This window comes from Sus scrofa, chromosome 16 (genome assembly GCF_000003025.6).
Source record: "Sus scrofa isolate TJ Tabasco breed Duroc chromosome 16, Sscrofa11.1, whole genome shotgun sequence".
In the NCBI taxonomy this organism is placed as follows: domain Eukaryota; kingdom Metazoa; phylum Chordata; class Mammalia; order Artiodactyla; family Suidae; genus Sus; species Sus scrofa.
The window spans coordinates 63,188,267-63,208,720 of record NC_010458.4 but is presented as its reverse complement, the minus strand read 5'-3'; positions in this window follow the sequence as shown (position 1 = coordinate 63,208,720).

Genomic DNA, 20,454 nt, shown 5'->3' with positions numbered 1-20,454 from the left:
CCAATAATCCTTGAATTCCTGGTGGATCCTGACACCTCTCCAACTGCCACACCTCATCCAGATTCAAGTCCAAGGTCGGTTGAGTCACTCCATTGCATCTACCTTTAACCCAAAAGCCTTTCTCATGATTCGTAGCATTCACTTGTCTCAACTTCAGCCAAAGTTAAACCTACTTGCCTGTTCTATGTCAGCTCCAGTGTGACTGAGTGTGACTGGACAAAAACACAGCCATGCTAGCAGCCTTCAGTGAATCCACCACCATTAAGCACACATGGATGCTCCATTCTGAGGGGCAAGCTGGGAGAGTGGCCCTCATCTTGTGGTTTGCCAAGGGGATCCCTAACTAGGGATACATCAGCATCACCTGGGAACTTGTTAGAAATACAAATTCTCAGGCCCCAAGAGCCACTGAATCAGAAATTTTGGGGGTGAGGGCCGGCGCTCTGCTGTAGCAATTCCTCTAGATGAACCTGGTGCACAGGCTCTAGTTTAAGAACCATTGCTCTAGTCTATTTCCTCCTCCACTCTCCTAGATGACTATTTATACTTCATCCTCTTCCTGAAAAGGTTCAGTACTTCCTCCCCCACCTCACATTCAGCTTGCTTCCTTATTCACTAGAAGAGCAGAAGAACTTCCCACAACAGACCTAAGTTCCTCTTACTGCAGCTATGCCCTTACACCCTACCTGCTCTCTCCTTAGTAAGGACACACTGGCTATCAGGGCTCTTAAGACCACACCCCTACTACTTCCCTGGTCTAAACCAGCACCAACTCCTAGCTGAATTTTGGCAAAAGCTTCCTAACTAATCTCCTTACACCAGCCCTTGCCACCCACTTTGCCTTCCATGTTGCAGCCAGAATGATCTCATCAGAATGCCATTCGCATCTCTCCTTTGCCGCAAACCCTTCACTGGCTCCCCAGCTCACCAGAGTAGAGGCTGAATCCTTCATACACCATAGGGCTCTGATGATCTGCCCACCCCTCTGCTACCGGCTTTGACCTCTTCTACCCCCTCCCTTCACCTGCTATCACCACACTGGCCTCTCTCCTCCTCAGATGTTCTGGGCATGCTCCCACCTTAGGGCCTTTGCACTTGCTGTTCTTATTCTCAGATGTCTGGTCAATTCACCAATATACCTTCAAGTCTTTACTCAATGTGATCTTCTCAGTCTTTCTTGGCCACCTATAAGAGTTTCAACTCTCAAAATCCCTGTCGTGGCTCAGTGGTAATGAACGCAATTAGTATCTGTGGTTCAATCCCTGGCCTCGCTCAGTGGGTTAAGGATGCAGTGTTGCCATGAGCTGTGGTATAGGTTGCAGATGAGGTTTGGATCCTGTGTTGCCATGGCTATGGTGTAGGCCAGCAGCTGTAGTTCTGATTCGACCCCTAGCCTGGGAACCTCCATATGCAGCAGGTGTGGCCCTAAAAAGAAAAAAAAGAAGTTTCATCTCCCAATTACTGATAATTCAACTTTCACTGCTTTATCTTTTCTCCCAATATTTAGTATTAGGTAGTAGACTATGTATTTCACTTTTCCAATCTTCCTTACTCTTTCCCCCTAGGTGGAACATTCAGGTCCATGAGGGCAGGATGTTTTACTCTTTTGTTTCTTGTCTCTGTACCAGCTGAGTGCCAGACACTGTCAATTTGTACCCTCAACCTCCTTGAATAGTCCCTTCCTATTCTTTTTTTAATGAAAATCTGGCCCCTTTCTGAGAATGTGCTTCCACTGCAGCCCCCTTAAGTTGTTGGGTTTGTTTTCTGTTCCACTCCCCTCGTTCTAACTGGCCTAAGCGGGAGGTAGGTGACCTTGTGCCTCATTGTCACACCCCAACCATTCTCCCTCCCTCCTCTATCACCCCCCCCACGTCAGCTTAGAAATTCACATCATCAGGCTAGACCATCTTATCACAGTGTCCAGTGTCCCATGGGCCCCCAGGTCACTTCTCCTCAGTCCTTGGCAATCTCAGCTCATGCCTTCCTATCACTGTCTCTACCATTACCACATCATAATTCCTGGTGATTTCACTGTCTTGGTGGATGACTCAGTCCAGGACCCAGGTCTCGCTCTTCCTTGAGGTCTTCTCCAACGATCTTATCCTCCACACTGACACAGCCAAAGACTGTGATATTGCTAATAAGTGCAAACCATCCATTTCCAGCCCCACATGCTACAACCACCACCCCTCTGGCTCCACAATGCCCACAACCATTTCACCCCACTTGGTCCTCCATTCATGGGCCCCTCCACCTTTTCACCACCCCATCCTCCTGCTATCATGCCCATACTTGCTTCTTTATACAACACAGCACAAATTCCATAGCTTATCATTGAATCTATACCCTCTACTCTGCTGCCTTTTCTTACTTCACAACTGTCACCTGGTAAAACTCCAGCCTTGGGAAGAAGACAGCTCTTCATCTACTTTGCCCCTGCACAACTAAGTGTTGCAAAAAAAACAAAAAACAAAAAACAAAAACCCGAAAAAAACAAAACCATGCCAAAGGCCTCACTTTATTTTATTTTTAAAAATATTATCTATTTCATTCTTTTTTTTTTTTTTTTTTTGTCTTTCTCTTTTTAGGGCCGCACCCATGGCATATGGAGGTTCCCAGGCTAGGGGTCCAATCGGAGCTGTAGCCACCAGACTACACCAGGGCCACAGCAATGTGGGATCCAAGCCATGCCTGTGACCTTCACCACAGCTCATGGCAGCACCAGATCCTTAGCCCACTGAGCGAGGCCAGGGATCGAACCTGCGTCCTCATGGATGCCAGTCAGGTTCATTAACTGCTAAGCCACGACGGAATACCCTTTTATTTTATTTTTTTATGTATAATCATTTTTATTTTTTTCATTATAGCTAGTTTACAGTGCTCTGTCCATTTTCTACTGTACAGCATGGTGACACATTTACACATACATGTACGGATTCTTTTTTCTCACATTATCATGCTCCATCATAAGTGACTAGACATAGTTCCCAGTGCAAAGGCCTTACTTTAAATCAGTAATAATAGCTACATGTATTGTGTTCTCTATAGACAAGGTACTTTTTTTTTTTTTTTTTTTTTTTTTTTTTTTAGTTCCACCGCCATGGCAGGTGGAAATTCCCAGGCTAGGGTCGAATCGGAGCTGCAGCTGCTGGCCTACACCACAGCCACAGCAATGTCAGATCTGAGCCTCTTCTGCAACCTACACCACATCTCACAGCAATGCTGGATCCTTAACCCACAGAGTGAGGCCAAGGATCGAACCCACGTCCTCATGGATGTTAGTCGGGTTTGTTACCGCTGAGCCATGATGGGAACTCTGACAAGGTACTTTTTAAGTGCTTTGCATATAATAAGTCATTTTTCCTCATCACAACCCTGTAAGATACTATTATCACCACCCTCATTTTCAAGAGGAGACTGTAATGGCACAGCAAGGTCAAGATCACACAGCAAAGTCTAAGAATTAGAACAGAATCCAGGTAGTGTGGCTACAGAATCCACATGAAGAACCACTACACCAGCCTCCCAGGTCCACTAACTTCCTACGGATGCTCATGCCCAGGAATTATTTCACACCGAAGTGGGCTGGGCCTCCTCAGACCAGCCATCTGGTCCATGTGGAGGGCTTGTCAAACGCAGATGCCTGGCCTCACTCCCTGGGTTTCTGAGGCCCTGATGAGGAATGGGTCTGATCAACAGCATTTCTAGCAATGCCCAGGTGATGGTCCTGTGTGGGTCTGGGGATCTGCCTGTGAGGACCACTTCCAAGTCTGCTCCCCCCATCGCTCTCATAAGCCACCACTTCATACCTTTCCTCAACCTCTGATGCCTTGTCCCATCTTCACTCCTGACCGATGAAATTCCTTCGACCTCACTGAGAAAAAAGAAGCTGCCAGAAGGGAACTTTCACAAGCTGCCCCATCATATTTCCTCACCTTCCTGCCGCCTGCCCTGCAAGTTCTTTCAGGTGAACTGTTTCTTCTGGTTATTCCCATCAATATAGAAACATGCTATAACTTCTCCCAGCTTAAAAAAATTAACCTCAAATCTCCCTCCTTTTTTTATTCTTTTTCGGCTACACCTGCAGCATATGGACGTTTCCCAGCCAAGGATTGAATTGCCAAGCTGCAGCAGCAGCAGTGCTAAATCCTTTAACCCACTGCACCAGCTGGAGATTGAACCTGCACCTTCCACTGCAGCCAAATTCTTAGTGCATGAGCCACAGTGGGAACTCCCAAATCTCCCTCTTAGCTATCTCTCTCTGCTTTACAACAGAGCTTCTCAAAAACAGTGTCTCCACTGCCTCCAACTATTCACCTATGTCTCTTTTCATCTTCTAAGAAAACTTTGTGATAAAATACATAACATGAAAAGTGCCTTTCAACCCTCCTTTCAACCGTTTATTTTTAATTTTTGCTTTTTAGGGCCACACCCATGGTATATGGAAGTTCTTAGGCTAGGGGTCAATTTGGAGCTACAGCTGCTGGCCTACGCCTCAGCCACAGCAACGCCAGATCCGAGCCATGTCTGCACCCCACACTGCAGCTCATGGCAATGCCGGATCCCTGACCCACTGAATGGGGGCTAGGGATCAAACCTACATTTTCATGGATACCAGTTGGGTTTGTTTCCACTGTGCCACAACTGAAACGCCCTTTCAACCATTTTTAAGTGTATAATCCAGTGGCATTAATTACTTTCACACTGTTGTGCCACCATCAGCACTGTTTTCAAATTCTTTCCTAGATATAGGAAATCCCAAGGAATCCACAGGAAACCTGCTAGATCTAATAGCCAAGGTCAGCAGGGTTGCAGCTGCTTATTGTCTCTTGAACCTTCTCCAATCATGCATTTCCACTATTTCTCCTCCCAAACTGCTCTTTCAAAAATCTCCTCTGAGCTCCATCTTGCTAAAGCCAATGGTCAACACTCAGTCTTGATTTTATTTTTCCTACCGCATCATGTGATGTAATTAATCATTTCTTCCTTTTTGTAACAGTGTCTTCACTTGGTGCCACAGACTAAGTGTTTGTGTCCTCCCCACCCATGATGGTCTTTGGAGGTGGGGCTTTTGGAAGGTGATTAGGTCATTAGTGGGGAGTTTTCATGAATGGGATAAGTGCCCTTTATTAAAGAGATCCCAGGAGAAGTTCCTGTCGTGGCGCAGGGGAAATGAATCCAACTAGGAACCATGAGATTGTGGGTTCAGTCCCTGGTCTTGCTCAGTGGGTTAAGGACCCGGCATTGCCATGAGCTGTGGTGTAGGTGACAGACTCAGCTCCAATTTAGCATTGCTGTGGTTGTGGTGTAGGCCAGCAGCTGTAGCTCCGATTCGACCCCTAGCCTGGGAACTTCCATATAGCACAGGTATGTGTGGCCTTAAAACAAACAAACAAATTAAAATAAAAAAAAGAGACCCCAGAGTGCTCTCTTGTCCCTTCCCCAAGTGAGGACACAGCAAGGAGATGGCTATCTATGAATCAAGAAATGGGCTCTTCTTACCAGACAGAAAATCTGCCAGCATCCTGAGCTTAAATTTTCCTGCCTTCAGAACTATGAGGTACACATTTCTGTGGTTTATAAGATACCCAATGTATGGCACTTTGTTAAGCAGTCCAAAGGGACTAAGACACTTGGCTTTCAGCCTCCCAGACCCTTGACTCTCTCCCACATCTGTAGGAGGCAGAGGTTGGGACAGTGCGGCCACAGGTCAGGGAATTGCCACCAGAAGCTAAAAGATACAAAGAACGGATGGTTCCCTAGAGCCTTCAGAGGGAGCATGAGCCTGCTGATGCTTAGAATTCAGACTTCTGGAGTTCCTGTGTGGCTCAGCAGGATAAGAACCCAACTAGTGTCCATGAGGATGCAGGTTTGATCCCTGGACTCGATCAGTGGATTAAGGCTTTGGTATTGCCATGAGCTATGGTGTTTGTAGGTCACAGATGCGGCTCTGATCCCATGTTGCTGTGGCTGTAGTAAAGGCTGGCAGCTGTACCTCAGATTTGACCTCTAGCCCTGGAACTTCCATATGCTGCAGGTGTGGACCCACAAAAAAAAAAAAAAAAAAAAAAGGAATTCAGACTTCTGGCTTCTGGAATCATGAGAGAATCAAATTCTGTTGTTTTAAGCCACCAAGTATGTGGTCACATCTGTTACAGCAGCCCTAGAGAATTAACAGGGCTGTCTGGTAGACATCTCTAACTCAACATGTCCAAAAAAGAGTCTTCTTTTACTTACCTCCCATTCCCACCCACTGGACCTGCCCCTCCCACAGTCTTTCCCATCTCAGTAAAGGGCAATTTCAGTCTTAACATTACTCAGGCCAAAACCTTAGTGTCCCTATTGACCCTTTACTTTCTATCATATCCCACATCCAAATCACTAGCAAACACTGTTGGCTGTACCTTCAAAAACAGCTAAAGTCAGATCACTTCTAACCTCCTTCTCTGTAACTACCTGGGTCCAAGCCACCAGCATCTCTTGCCTGGATTATGACAATCATCTCCTGTCTCTCCAATTTTGTCCTTGTCCTTTCCAGTCTCTTCTCAAAATATTAGCCAGTATTTTGAGTATATAGTGGGATTGCTGGGTCCCATGGTAGTTCTATATTTAGTTTGTACCTTCATACCGTTTTCCACAGTAATTGTATCAATTTACATTCCTACCAATAGTGAAGGAGGGTAGTCTTTTCTCCACACCCTCTCCAGCATTTGTTATTTGTTGACTTGTTAATGATGGCCATTCTGAATGGTGTGAGAAAACTACCTCACTGTAGTTTTGATTTGAATTTCTCTAATAATCAGTGATGTTGAACATTTTTTTCATGTGCTCGTTGGCCATTGGTGTATCTTCTTTGGAGAAGTGTCTGTTCAGATCTTTTGCCCATCTTTCCATTGGGTTGTTGGTTTTTTTGCTGTTGAGTTGTATAAATTGTATAATTTAGAGATTAATTCCTTGTCAGTTTCATCATTCGAACCTATTTTCTCCCATTCTGTAAGTTGCCTTTGTTTTTTTGTTTGTTTGTTTGTTTTTATGGTTTCCATTGCTGTGCAAAAGCTTGTCAGTGATTAGGTCCCATTGGTTTATTTTTGTTTTTATTTCTATTGCCTTGGGAGACTGACCTAAGAAAACATTTGTATGGTTGATGTCAGAGAATATTTTGCCTCTGTTCTCTTCTAGGAGTTTGGTGATGTCTTGTGTCGTGTTTAAGTCTTTAAGCCATTTTGAGTTTATTTTCGTGCATGGTGTGAAGTGTGTTCTAGTTTCATTGATTTACATGCAGCTGTCCAGTTTTCCCAGCACCACTTGCTAAAGAGACTGTTTTTTCTCATTTTATATTCTTGCCTCCTTTGTCAAAAATTAATTGACCATAGGTGTGTGGGTTTATTTCTTGGTTCTCTGTTCTATTCCATTGTTTTGTATGTCTGTTTTGGTACTAGTACCACACTGTCTTGATTACTGTAGCTTTGTAATACTGTCCAAAGTCTGGGAGAGTTATACTTCTTGCTTGGTTTTTGCTCCTCAGGATTGCTTTGGCAATTATGGGTCTTTTGAGATTCCGTATAAATTTTTTGATTGTTAATTCTAGTTCTGTGAAAAACATCATGGGTAATTTGATAGGGATCGCATTGAATCTGTAGATAGCTGTGGGTAGTATAGCCATTTTTACAACATTAATTTTTCCAACCCAGGAGCATGGAATATCTGTCCATTTCTTTGCATTAATGTTTTATAGTTATCAGCATATGTCTTTCTGGATGTGAATTTAAAGTGAGACCAATTGACATAGTTGTTTGTTCTCTTTAACATTCACTTGGTAGTGAGTGAATGGGGAAAGAGGAGGGTTGGGTTTAGCCAGATTAAGGTTTTTCTAGGGAAGAATGATGGGGAGAGAAGAGAGAGGTCATTGAAGCCATTGGTGTAAGGGAATGATTATAATATTGGACCGTGAAATCTAAGCTAGGTAAGAAGGAATTAGGTTAGGTAGTGCATACAAAGCCCTTACTACAGGGCTTGGCACATTGTAAAGGCTCAAGAAGCATGAGCTATTATTACCACAAGCACTCATCTTAAGGATACTAAACGAATTCTTAAACCTAAAAAAGACCTGGCAAAATGAACGGTAGTACCACGCTCTATTCCAGAACTTGTGATTAAACCTCAATCCCTATAAACAAGAGGGGGCTTTGAAGATAGAGCAGTAAAATACAGGACCAAAATGATGTATCTTGGGTATTTATGTATCTTGGGTATAAATAGATAAAAAGTATATTTTGGACTTCACTACTATCTAAGTGAAAAGTCATAATTGCTTTTCAAGAGTTTATGAAAATGATCCAAGCACATCCTTCCATATGTTTAAATACATAAAGATTTGCTTACTCCTCCAAAGATGATATGGTGGTTTTCTCTTAGATGTACGCCTGATCATCACGGACTTGCCTTCAGTGATACATGAATGCTGACATGAAGCTAGCTTTTCATCTGTTACTCATATCTGCCAAGAGGCAAGCTGTGGTTGACTAATTGGAAACACACCACCAAATGGCTCAACTTTATCAATGTGTTCTGGGTACCCAAGGCCATGGCCCCTTTCCCTGTCAAACTTCAATATTATTCAAGGATTTGGCTAAGAAAAATGTGTTATTTTTGCATTAAACAAATAGAGATGTTTATGAAAAAATGTCAAAGTGACATACATTTTAAAGATGAAAACATATCTGCAAAATTCAGGAGTCAGGCCATGGAACAAAATCTCCACAGATGGGAGTGTGGTAGGAGGTTCCGTCTGCCAAGGTCCTGCTAATTTAGGATTGAGATGAACCCTCAGCACCATGTCAGCATCATGGTAAAGAGAATGAGTGGACATTTCTGAGGTAAGCACCTAGGAGGATGGGGTTGCCAGCTATTCAATGAGGGAGGAGGAGGGGGACCCAGGGTTGTGGGTTCGAGTCTCTGATTTTAGACTTCTAACTGTTGGAGACTCACTTTTCGTTATCTGCAATGGATGTAATAACTCCAAATGTCCTCAATTCTACCACTCTTTCTTTTCTTTTTTTTTTTTTTTTTGTCTCTTTAGGGCCACACCCACACATATGGAGGTTCCCAGACTAGGGGTTGAAATCAGAGCTGTAGCTGCTGGTTTACACCACAGCCACAGCAACACAGGATTGGCGCCGCATCTGCTGCCTACACCACAGCTCATGGCAACCAGGGACCCTTAACCCCCTGAGTGAAGCCAGGGATTGAACCTGCGTCCGCATGGATATTAGATTCGTTTTCGCTGAGCCACAGCGGGACTACCACTCCCTTCTAGTATTGAGAATGTCTTTATTTTTTTCACTACTACTAAAGCACAGATGATTTACAATGTTGTGCCAATTTCTGCCGTACAGCAAAGTGACTCAGTTGAGAATGTATTAAAATCAACCCATGCTTGTCTTTAAATGGAAAAAGAATAAAACGGAAGGCATTTTTTTTTCTCCGATGTTGATTTAAAATGTAATGAAGCAGAGAGGCCCCAGCATAAGGCTGTTGTGAGGATTAAGTGAGTGGAAGGGAGATGTCATACGTAAAGCTTTGAGGAGAGTATCTGGAGCCAGGGCACGGGGGGTGGGGGAGGGGCAGCGGCAGCTCTTCCCAGTCCAGAGTGCTGCGAAGGTCTCCCTGTCACCTTATCTGCGCCCAGACCTGGCAGAGCAAGGCAGAAAAAGGAGAGGGAAAACATCCCCGTCCTGCTCTGCAGAGTTATTCTTATCTATAATTTTTTGCAACCAGGTTCAAGGACTAGGATTTCTCTGCTGTTCTTTCCTACCCCCTCCCTTTATTTTGTTAATCGCTCTGAATCCTATTTCAGGACACTGTCAGATTTGGCCCACCCATTCAGCACTTCCACTGGGACACCTGGAGCTTGCATTTATTTCCTGTTTACATGTTTGTCATTTATGTAAAAGCTTTGTTCAACACGCCCCAGGGGCTCTGCATCTGCATGGTAAGCCCAGATCAGGTCAATGGTTCTTAATGCCAGCCCTGATGGCCCCACCATTGTTTCTCTAGCCTCCGTGGCCCCTCGGCTGTGCTGGCATCTCAGGCCCATGCTTGGTTGTACCCTCCTCCTGAAATGCTCCCCCTCCCCCGCAGCACCCTCAGACAGTCACATCTCACCCTTGAAAAGGTCTTTGCTCAAATGCCACCTTTGCATCAACACCTTTTATGAACACCTCACAAAATCTTAACCCACCCTTAACAACCTTCCCCCCACCCACCACTGTTCTCTCACCACAGTGGTAGCTAAGACCATGCAACCTACCGCTTTACCTATTTACCTGGTTTATTTCCTCTGTTAGAGTGTAAGTTCTATGAAGGCAAGAATCTTTTTCTTTCCTTCCTTCCTTCCTTCCAACCTCCCCCCCTGCCTGCTTGCCTGCCTCCCTCCCTCTCTCTCTCTCTCCCTCCCTCTCTCTCTCTCCTTCCTTCCCTCCCTCCCTCTTCGTTTTTGTCTTTTTAGGGCCACACCCACAGCATATGGAGGTTCCCAGGCTAGGGGTCAAATTGCAGCTGTAGCTGCCAGCCTATATACCACAGCCACAGCAATGCCAGATCTGATCCATGTCTGCGACCTACACCACAGCTCATGGCCATGCCAGATCCTGGAACCACTGAGCCAGATCAGGGATCAAAACCTGCATCCTCAGGGATAGTAATTGGATTCATTTCCACTCTGCCACAAATGGAACTCCCAAAGATATTCTTCTACATTTTTTTCTAAAAGTTTTATAATGTTTTGCATTTAAAGCTATGATCCATTTTGAGTTAATTTTTGTATAAAGAGTGAGATTGGGTTGAAACCTATGAATGTCCAAATTCATCCTGCATTTTAACTAATCTTCGGGAACATCAAGGTCGGAGAACTTCTTTTGTGGGGTCTAAATGCTGATGTGATATTAAGAGTTTCACAACCAGGTCTTGGTGGGGGCGGGACAATTTCCGTGGTATAAATACAATCCTTGCAGCCTGATTGCAAGCTACTGATTTGATGCCTATACACACAGAGTTGGAAAGAGATGCACAGAAGCACATCATTATTTAGTATGATACTACTAACGATACTTACGATAGAGGCAAATGACCTTAGAGGTATAGATAATAGGGAAGTGGAATAGGAAATGATGAGTTTTGAGTATTTATCAACTTCGTTTTATATATTACTTAATTTTAAGTTTAGGTCAAGAACTTTGGCGGTCCTTGGAGGTTACTTGCAAGCTAACACATTGTCAGTTTCATGCATGCTAGCAGAAGACATGAGACTCCTGGGTCAGAAACAAAGGACTTTATTATCTCCAGCAACTGCAGTAACTAGTGTCAGCATTATCTCATACTAGTTTCCTGCCCCAGTTCCCATAGGGTGGGATCTGAGCTATATCTTCAACTTACACCATGGCTCACAGTAATGCCGGATACTTAACCCACTGAGCAAGGTCAGAGATCAAACCCAGATCCTCATGGATACTGGTTAGATTCATTTCTGCTGTGCCACAGTGGGAACTCCAGAGGTTATCGATATCATCTTTTGTAATGCTCAGAGGCAGACATTCTATTTCTTATTCTAGACAATAAGTAAACCTTCTCCCCCACCCCCTTTTTTTCTGGAGGGAAACACTATACCAACAAATCTGAAAATATAGTCCTGAATAAAGGTAGTCAGTTCCTCTGCTCACAAGAGCAGCTGAAATGAGAGGAACTCAGGAAAAACTGGCTCCCAACAGTTAATATGATTTAACTTGTAATAATGGCTGTGTGGGCTTCCCATCGTGGCTCAGTGGAAACAACTGACTAGTATCCATGAGGATGTGGGTTTGATCCCTAGCCTCACTCAGTGAGTTAAGGATCCAGCATTGGCATCAGCTGTGGTGTAGGTCATAGAAGAGGATCAGATCCCGTGTTGCTGTGGCTGTGCTGTAGGCTGGCAGCTATAGCTCTGATTCAACCCCAGCCTGGGAACTCCATGTGCCATGAGTGCTTCCTTAAAAAGCAAGAAAAAAAAAAAGGCCATGTTTAACAAAATTTCTGAAAATGGAACAATAGGCCCTCAAAAGCCAGTACAATTTGGCTCTAGTATGCCAATGTATTTTGGGGGGGACGGGGAGAAAAGAGGGAGGAGTTCCCTCCAGGTTGATTTCACCAGCTGGGACCAAGAGGTCAGAATGAGGCCCCATCTATGGAGGAAGATGTTTCAATGGTTTGTTTTTCAGAATGGTTGTGATTACAATGAAAATTCTAATAATAGTTATTAAAATCAAAACAGCATTCACTCTGTTGCCTGTCAAATACAGGTCATGCATTTGAGGGAGTTTTAATCTCATTTAATCCTCAAACGACCCTATGAAGTGAGGACAACCACTATACTCATTTAATAAATGAAAAAACCTAGACTCTTAGAGGTAAAGGAAAAAAGCTGGGGATTGAGCTTCTCTGGTCAACTAGATCTGAGGAATTGAGAACTCAGCCTTTTTTAAGACTTTTCCACTCATGTTGACTAGTATTATTGGGACTCTACCTGAAATCAGCTCTTTTGCCTTTTTCCTGATTGCCCATTTCTATTCCCCTTTAACCATAAAAGAACCTAATTATAGGGATGAGATCCCTAAGCAATTGAAACTAACTCCTGACTGGATGCTCTCCTGAATGAACACGATGCCTTATCCAACCTGTTGATTCTTTTCCTATATAAAAAGAAGACTAGGATTACTTGGTGGCTTATTGGGTTAAGGATCCAGTGTTCTCACTGATGTGGCTTGCGTTGCTGGTATGGCATGGGTTCAGTCTCTGGCCTGGCAACTTTTGCATGCTACAGGTGCAACCAAAAAAACAAGACTAGCTTTCCATTCCTAAAAGCCCCCCTAAGCCGTCTTGCCCGCTGATCACTCAGGCAAGATAGTATCTCAAGTGAGAGCCAGCCAGTCTGCACGCAACAGAGACCCAACCTCCTGCCTCAGTGATTCACTGAGATTCTTCACCCTCCATTTTTCCCTTTAAAAAATGTCATGGTGGAGTTCCTATTGAGGCTCAGTGGTGAGCCAAGAATCCATATAATGTCCGTGAGGATGCTTGTTCAATCCTTGGCCTTGCTCAGTGGGTTGAGGATCTGGCATTGCCACAAGCTGCAGCATAGGTCACAAATGTGACTCTGATCTGGTGTTGCTGTGACATAGGCTGGCAGCTGCAGCTGCAGCTGCAGCTCCAATTAAACCCCTAGCCTGGGAACTTCCAGAATGGCCTTAAAAAGGAAAAAAAAAATAAAAAGAAAAAACAAAAACAGAAAAAAAAAAACTGTCATGGCTGAGCAGAATCTTTAGAGTTGGCCTTTGAACATGAGTCCACCCTCTCCCCAAATTGACAGCTTTTCTGATTAAATAAAGCACTTTTTTTTTTTTCTTTTTAGGGCTGAACTGTTGGCATTTGGAAGTTCCCAGACTAGGGGTCGAATTGGAGCTGCAGCTGCTGACCTATACCATAGCCACAGCAACGCAGGATCTGAGCCACGTCTGCAACCTACACCACAGCTCATGGCAATGCCGGATCCTTAACCCATTGAGTGAGGTCGGGGATTGAACCCACATCCTCATGCATACTAGTTGGATTTGTTTCCACTGCACCACAGCAGGAACTCCACAAGGTATGGTTTTTCACTCTCTGCTGCCCCATTTCTTTCTAACCTCTGGTGGTTGTGCAGCTACTGGGCTCAGAGAGAGCCAGGTAAGCATTTGTGACCTAAGTCTTTGGACTGCAGAGTGATGGTGGGTCAGGTGGGGCTGGTCTCCCTGGGGGCAGATAAAGGCACCCCAAGTGCCAGGGAGGAGGTGTCTGGGGGGAGCATGAGGCTTGGATACAGCCTGTCTCTGTGCCTGTCAACTCAGAGTCTGTTCAGAGATTTGTCTGCACCTCACCAGCCAAGTAGCCTGGGTTCCAGGCCCAGAGTTGCCAAGTGGGGGAGGGCATTCCAAGCCCAGGGCCCAGCAAGTGCAAAAGGACTAGAAGAGGGAATGAACTTGATAGGCTCAAGTGGAAGCCAAGTGGCCTGGCTGGAGAAAGGGGAAGTCAAACCTGCTCCAACCAGCAGAAATCCACAGAAGAGAAGGAACCCAAAGTGGCAGGTGAGGGATGTCCCCCTACTTTCCAGTGCTCCAGGTGTTCTCAAAGCCGCGGCTCAGTCCCTGGTAAGAGAGCTGACAGGTGGCCGTAGCTCCAGTTCTGGCAGTGCTCACCTGAGATCAGCTGACCAATTCTTTCTTTTCTTTTCTTTTCTTTTGCCACATCTGTGACATGCAGAAGTTCCTGGGCAAGGGATTGAACTTATGCCATGCCATAGCTGCCACCTGACCTGCAGCAGAGATAATACCAGATCCTTAACCCACTGAGCCACAAGGGAACTCTCCAGCTGACCCTTTCTCTTCCTCCTCTTAACTTATCTGCAGGCTGGGTCTGAGCCAGTGGGGAGAGGGTTGGCAGGGCTCAGAGGCTCGGCCTCGAGGACTTGGTTCTCCCTGCCCATCCCTTACAGCCAAAGAGATGTTAACCATTTTCCTCAGCCTCCATCTCTCAGTTCCAGAAACTCAGTAACCTTGGGGGAAAGGCTTCTGGCAGCAGAGCTGGGAAATCAACAAGCCACAGCCTCTCTGAGCAGGAAGGGAACTTGAAGGTCACTGAGTCAAGCCAGAGAGATGGCTCTCTGCTGCAAAAGTTTTCCCAGGCTGTGGGCTGGTGGGTCTCAACCTGGCTGACAACAGAGTTACCTGTCTATAGAAATTTCCAAGGTCCAGGTTGCTCATGGACTAATGGCATCAGAATCTCTTTAGGGGAGGATTTGAATTTTTACACCCTATTCAGGAGATTCTGTGGTGCAACCCAGGCTGATGATCAGGGCTGAGATCTCTTGCAGCTCTCTGGTGCTGCTGTCATCAAAAGTGGGACCTCTTGGAGTTTTTGTCATGGTGTAGCAGAAACAAATCTGACTAGTATCCATGAGGATGCAAGTTCAATCCCTGGCCTTGCTCAGTGGGTTAAGGATCCGGTATTGCCGTGAGCTGTGGTGTAGTTCGCAGATGTGGCTCGGATCCCAAGGTGCTGTGGCTATTGTAGCTCTGATTTGACCCCTAGCCTGAGAACTTCCATATACCACAGGTGTGGCCCTAGAAAAAGAAAAAAGAAAAAAGAGTGGGGCCTCTTGGAGTTCCTGTTGTGGTTCTGCAGGTTAAGAACCTGACATAGTGTTCATGAGGATGCAGGTTTGATCCCTGGCCTCGCTCAGTGGGTAAAGGACCTGGCCTTGCTGCAAGCCGTGGCATAGGTCCCAGATGCAGCTCAGATCTGGTGTTACCATGGTTGTGGTGTAGACTGGCAGCTGCAGCTCCGACTCGACCCCTAGCCTGGGACTTCCATAAGCCACAGGTGTGGCCATGAAAAAAAAAAGAGTGGAACCTCTGAGGTCAGACAGAATTGGATTTGAGCTCCAGATCTGCAGTTTGCCAAGTGACCTCAACCAACGTTTTGAGCCTCCCTGAGCCTCTATCCCCTCATCCGTAAAAAGGGCATTGTAGTAATACACCCAAAGGCTAAAAATATTAATCCACGATACGCACATGGCACAGAGTGTTCCTTCTGAGTAAGAGCCCAGTAAATGTGCTTACTGTTACTGCTTTCCCAAGGGCAAGCATTCCGTTAGAAAGCTCTTCTTTAGGTTAAGTTGAAATGTTCTTCTTATAGCTGCAAGAGTGATCTTCTCAAAACCCATGCTTGCTTATGTTAACTCACCCACTTAAAATCATTGCGTGATTTTCCTTTTAGTCTCAGGGTAAAGGCAGAAGTCTTGACTTTGACCCAGCAGCCTTTTGAGGTCTGAGCACTGCCCTCCACCTTCTTATTCTGCACTCTTTCCCCACCATGACCTGGGGGAGGGGACTACTTTGAATTCCCTGACCTGCCCTGCTTGTCCCACCACAGGGCCTTTGCATATGATGCTCCCTTCTCTGCTCCACTGGAGTATCTTCCCCACCCTGCTTCCCTGCTTCCTTACTATGTAGCCCTTAGCTTGGTCACATCATTTTACCAGTAAAGTTCTCCTTGACCCTCTTCTCAGGTCAAGCCCTCACCTTTCATTCTCATGGTACCATCTCACAGCTGACATTTCACAATTACTTTTCTATTCATTTGTCCAATGTTTGTCACCTGTGCTTAGACTCTAAGCTACAGGAAGACAGAGACCATATCTGCATTTTACTCACCTCAGTATCCCCAGGGACTAACTCAGTGCTTGGCACTGTGTTGAGGTTTGAGAAATTTCTATTGAATAAGTGAACTGGCCAAAATTGGCCTCTTGATGAAGTCCACCAACTTCAAGTTGGGCTCCTCACAGCAGTCAGGGCCTGGACCACAGGACTATCCTGGAAGGGTGGGCAGGCACCTTCAGGACCCCCACTCTTTTCCCCTCTCCATTCCTTATGGAAGGTGGCCCTTCCAGACCTCCGTGTCCTTCTCTGGTCAGCTTCTGGCTGTACAATGCCTGGAATGGGACTCAAATGAGTGGATGGGGAGCTTTTTAAGAACGATTTGCTCATGCACTTCTGCCAAGTGATGGGGCAGCTGAGAAGTGGTTCAGGATTTAGTGCCCTACTTAGCCTTTCACCTCTGAGGCCCTTGATCTCCATGTAATTAAGCTCATGCATTAAATAAGTTTTATGGGATAAGAAAGCCCCACGTGGAATATGGACTTTTCACACCAGGAGGCCATTTGGGATCATTGTTAGCCTTGGCTGGAAAGCCACTCATGGTGAGGATGAGTGGGTGTTGAGAGTTTCAAGGGCATCAACAAAAATCAAGAGCAGAGAGGAAGCTCAACTCTTCTTGTTTTTAATCAGGACAAAATGATAAAGCAGATGAACAACGTTGGTCTGAAAAAAGCAACTTACCCAGAGCCCCCTTTAGGCTCTTTCTGAGAAATTCTTCTTAGGCTTTTTTCTCTGAAGCAGGGAGAGGCCTGGAATTTTCGCAGAGGTTATTGGGAGCTAGCAAGTATTCTCCTCTCCCACCCTCAGCCACCATGGGGGGAGCTGGGCCTGTGAGGTCAACTTACAGCTCACCCCAGAGATCCTGGGCCAGCGTCCACCTGGGCCTGAGGACAGCTGTTGAAGGGACACCAGGAAAGGGGAAAGTGAAGAAAAAGGAGCCCACCCATGTCTGTCTCCCCTCCCTTCCCCCATTAAAGAGTAGAACCAGGAGTTCCCGTCGTGGCGCAGTGGTTAACGAATCTGGGAACCATGAGGTTGCGGGTTTGGTCCCTGCCCTTGCTCAGTGGGTTAATGATCCAGCGTTGCCGTGAGCTGTGGTGTAGGTTGCAGACGCGGCTCCGATCCTGCATTGCTGTGGCTCTGGCGTAGGCCGGTGGCTACAGCTCTGATTCAACCCCTGGCCTGGGAACCTCCATATGCCGCAGGAGTGGCCCAAAGAATAGCAAAAAGACAAAAAAAAAAAAAATAGAACCAGAGTCTTCTCTGTTATGGCTTTTCCCTCAGCCTGGCCCAGGAATTGGCAAGCCTGGCTGTACCTCAGTGTTGGCTGAGGAGCTTGTTAATGAATCAGATTCCCAGGCCAAATGAGCTAACTGAAGGGCTGAAGGAGGGGCAGATGTGTCCACACCCCTTTTTGCCCTGGAGGCTTCTGATGCCCCACTTGTCTTGCAGACCACAAGTGCCTTCCCTGGTCTTGCTACCTTGAGGCCTTAGGAGGTGTCTGTTGAAATGAAATAAAATCTTTAGTCGACTAGATAGGATCCTGCTTTGTAGGGGGGAAGTATTTGGGGCCCAACCCCCACCATCCAAGCGTGCTTCCAAGGAGTTCTGTTGTGGCTGAGCAGGTTAAGAACCCGACTAGTATCCATGAGGACTGGGGTTTGAACCCTGGCCTTGCTCAGTGGGTTAAGGATCCAGCATTGCCGTGAGCTATGGTATAGGTCCAGATGTGGCTCAGATCCAATGTTGCTGTGGCTGTGGCAATACCATTATTGCAGCTCAGGTGCCGCAGGTGCAGCCTGAAGAAGAAAAAATGTTTTAAAAGAGTGCTTCTCAGTCAGGGCGCTTGCCCTCATTTTTTTTGTCTCCCCTCTCACCAGGAGCACACAGTGTGGCAGGGAAGGCCTGTTGCCCACTGATGTGCCTGCTGGTGCCCAATATGTAGGTGAAGTGCAGCCTCTAATTTGGCTGCCCCGTTCCAATCCTAGATATTGGATTGACCATGAGCATACACCTAAGATTTCTATGACTCAAATTTCCCCACTTGTAAAGTGAGGATGATGATCATACTAGCTGCTCATAGGGGTGTTGAGAAGCTGAAAGAATACATATAAAACCCAGAATGTGGCTAATGCTTGTAATGGCTTTTGTCTTCTAGCTCAGGAAACCTAATACAGCAATGGCTGCAAGTTTTCAGTGGAAGCACAGGGCCAGAGGTGAAAGTTCAACATTTCAGAACATGCTGGCCAGATTTATTCAGCTGTTTTAATTTATGTTTCACGAATTTCAGGCTTGTTCTCAGCTTTGCTTTGGAGACAGAAGCATAAATGTTTAGTGCCAAAATGGGTTCTGAGATCAATCCTTTATTTCAGAGATAAGGAAACTGAGGCCACTTGATGTGAAATGGCTTGGTCAGAGCCACACAAGGAATCGGAAGGCAGAGCTAGGACTGGAACCCAGACTTCTTGTTTCCTGGACAACTGCTGTATTCTTGGACTCTGCAATTAGAATGTATGTGAAGTCCCTTTACCAGCTTGTCTCTGCAATTTAGAATATACATAAAATCCCTTTAATTGAAAATGCTAGGAAGACGTGTAGCTCTCGTATTCTTTTTCTTTTCTCATGGTCAAAAAACATCACAGTTCAGAATCCCCCCCCCCCCCTTTTCCTTGACTCAGAATCTAGAAAACAGCTTGGGAAGATTCAGGCTCTTTCTCCCAGCCTCTAAGCCTCAGGCTGGAGGTTTGTGTGGTAGACATTCTCCCCCTAGTGGACAGAGTGAAGATGACAGGAAGGGAGTGAAGAGCATTTCCGCTTCCACGCAGCTTGATGCCCAGAGGGTCTGATGGAGCCTGCACAATGGGCCTCCCTTGCATCTGACCCCTGATGCCAGCACCGTCAGATCCTGTTTTTACTTAAAATTTTTATTTATTTATTTTTTGCTTTTTATGGCTGCATCTGCGGCATATGGAATTTCCCAAGCCAGGGGTCAAATCAGAGTCGCAGCTGTCAGCCTATGCCACAGCCAGAGCAACACCAGATCCAAGCCACATCTGCGACCTACACCACAGCTTGTGGCAAAGTCAGATAGTTAAACCACTGAGCGAGGGTAGGGATTGAAACCACATCCTTTCAGAGATTATGTCGTGTCCTTAACCTGCTGAGCCATAATGGGAACTCCAAAATGTTGCTATTTTGTTCATCAAAACATTTTTGTATTAGTTTTGATTAAAATGTTGCATGAAAATGTTATTTATATTGATTACCTTTAAGGTTGTATTGAAGGTGAGTGCCTCATTTTACCTCCCCCGCCAAGGAGGCACTAGAAAACCCCACAGGTACCTGATGTGCTGACCCCCTCACATGTCAGAGGACCTGGAGGCCCAGTGAGGGCTGGGCAGGGCCGGCCTTAGGGCTGTGAGGGTCTGGTGTTCTAGCACCTTACTGATCAGAGCTGAAGAGTCCCGGGTTTTCTCTAGAATCAGATGGTGACCAAGACTCTCTCCTTGTCCAAACTCCAGGCAAGTTCTTCCAAGTCCTCTTCTTCTGGAGGCCTGGCAACCTCGGCCTATAAAGACTTATACAAACACCAACAGGATTCAAGGCCACACCCTTGAATGACCCATGCTCCCTTACTGTGGCCACCTGGAAACACTCCGGGCAGCCAACAGAATCTCCTGTTTGTTCCAGCCAACATTTGATGACAGGGCCCCTGGTTTCTGTGGGAGAGCAGGAGCCCCATTTCTATAGAGGCCAGTTAGCAAACCCAGGCAGACTTCACATGGGCCGGTCACACATTTCCTTTTGAGGTTTCTCACTTGAGTCTACAGCAGCCCTGCTCAGCCCCACCCCTATTTCCTCATTCTCCCTTTAAAACACCCAGTCATTGCTGCAGGAATCAAAGTGAATCCAATTCACAATGGATTCTTACCTACCGCAGTAATAGATGACTGATTAAAATCAGTCTTACCAGGAATTCCTCTTGTGGCTCATCAGTTAACCAACCTGACTAGTATCCTTGAGGAAGCAGGTTCAGTCCCTGGCTTCACTCAGTGGGTTAAGTATTCGGTGTTGCCCTGAGCTGTGGTGTGGGTTGTAGACAGAGCTCGGATCCTGTGTTGCTGTGTCTGTGGTGTAGGTCAGCGGCTACAGCTCCAATTCCACCCGTAGC